The following is a 2,075-nucleotide window of genomic DNA, read 5'->3' on the forward strand; positions in this document are numbered from 1 at the left end:
CATAGTTAGTCAAATAATTTGATGCTGGAATGTCCTTCTTCATTCCTTTCCAAGGCTTTGTAGTATTCTATTGTGTACCGCATTTCCTTTGTCCACCCCTTCGTTGACTTACATGTAGTAAATTGATTCCTATTTTGGCTATTGTGAATAATGTAAAAATGAAAGTGAAAGTGCAGATATTTCTCCAAAATACTAATTTAAATTTCTTTAGAAATATAGACAGAAGTAGGACTGCTATGATAATTTTAGTTTAGATTTCTGAGAAACCTCCATACTGTTTTCAAAAATGGCAGCACTAATTTACATTCCTGCTGGCAGAAAAATCAGGTCTTTTGTGACCACATGGATGATCCTGGAAGACATTATGCTAAGTGAAATAAGCCAGACACAGAAAGACAAATGTTGCATGATCTCACTCACATGTGAAGCCTAAAAAAGTCAAATTCATGGAAGCAGGGAATAGAATGATGGTTACCAGTGGCTAAGGGCAGGGGCTAAGCGCAGGGACTTGGGAAAGGGAAGATGTTGGTCAACAGGTTCAAAGTTCCAGTTAGGCAGGAGAAATAAGTTTTAGCGATCTATTGCATAGCATAGTAACCACAGTTAACAATAATATCTTGCATATTTCAAAACTGCTAAAAGAGAATTTAAATATTCTCACCGCAAAAAAATGATAAGTAGGTGATATGATGCTTCGGTTAATTTGTTTCATTTAAACTTCCTACAAGATGGGGCTGGGGATATGGCTCAGTGGTAGAGCACTCACCTAGCATGTGCGAGGCCCTGGGTTCAATCCCCAGTACCACATAAAAATAAATAAATAAAGGTATCATGTTCAACTACAACTAAAAAGTAAATATAAAAAAATAAAAAATAAACTTCCTACAATATGTACATATATCAAAACCTCATATTGTGCTCCATAAATATACCTAATTATTATTTGTCAGTTCAAAATGAAATAAGTAAGTAAATAAATAAAAACAATAATCTGGGACGAAGCCAGGGCTAAAATGCAGACATTGTGTTTTCATATCTCTTGCCCTGCTGTCTCAAAACAACCCATAATTCTCTCCTAAAGGTAACAAGCCCAAATAATGATTGTTTTTAAATGACCTCAGTCACCCAGCCTACCTTCCCCTGGTCCCCAGCCAGTACCACAGGTAAACTCGAAGATGTTGGAGGTATTTATGGTCCCCCATCTTTTGGGGGAGTTCACATCTTGTTTCTGAAATCCCTGCTTTGGTAACTCCTGTTAAAGCCAGTTGTAATGTACTTGTAAGATCAATTGCTCAGAGGAGAGTCTGTTCTGAATTAGAAAATTGTTGCTGCTAAGGAGCCCCCGGGGGGCTGGGGGTTGGGGGTGCTGCTGCACATGCGTTCAGCATGGCAGGCCCCGATGCTGATAATGAATGGGGGAAACGTGGCCAGTAAGGCCCACAGAAAGAAAAACACTTAAGCCTCTTGATGAAAGGCCATATGAGAAGGTAAGTGTTATAATTCAACTGAAAATAAAAGCCAGCGGCAGGTTATCCTTCCTTCCAGGCAGACAGTTTACAGCCCTGCTTTCCTGCAGTGACAGTGGCAGTGATGGATTATCTGGGAAGGTGAAGCAGCTGAGCTGATCTACCCCCTCCTTCTTCACTCCCCAATTCCCTCCAGGCTACAAGGTTTCAGGGCAACTTTAATCCCTCTTAGCCTCCACTCTCCCACAGATCCCAAGACAAGTCCCAAGAGTTACCAGGCCTGGAGAGCATCCTCCCAAGCTGTTTCCTGAAACCCAAGCCTGAAAGACAGGAGCTGGCCCTCGGGTGCTTGCCAGAAGCCTCTCATTCATTACCCTGCTAGGAAGGATTGTTTGAGGAGTCTGGATTGTTTGAGGAGACTGGCCGGGAGGGAGCATTGGTTGTTCCAGAGTGGCTCATTCCAGATATGTCTGGAATGAGTGGTTCATTTTGGGAGGCCCTCAGTGAGCCTTACTGGAAAACATGATGACTAGGATTAATTGGAATGGGAAGAAGCAGGGTGTCCTCCGTCTGAGTAACTTTTAATGAAGACAGTTTTGCATTCTGTTC

The 2,075-nt window shown here is 41.8% G+C and overlaps 1 non-coding gene across 1 annotated transcript; it reads left to right on the forward strand.

Moving 5' to 3' along the window:
- The first annotated feature begins 735 nt into the window (after positions 1 to 735).
- Trnaa-agc lies at positions 736 to 808 on the forward strand. The gene has a single exon. It is a non-coding gene; the product is annotated as a tRNA-Ala (tRNA).
- The last annotated feature ends 1,267 nt before the right edge of the window (positions 809 to 2,075 follow it).

This window comes from Marmota marmota, unplaced genomic scaffold (genome assembly GCF_001458135.2).
Source record: "Marmota marmota marmota unplaced genomic scaffold, marMar, whole genome shotgun sequence".
Taxonomy (NCBI): domain Eukaryota; kingdom Metazoa; phylum Chordata; class Mammalia; order Rodentia; family Sciuridae; genus Marmota; species Marmota marmota.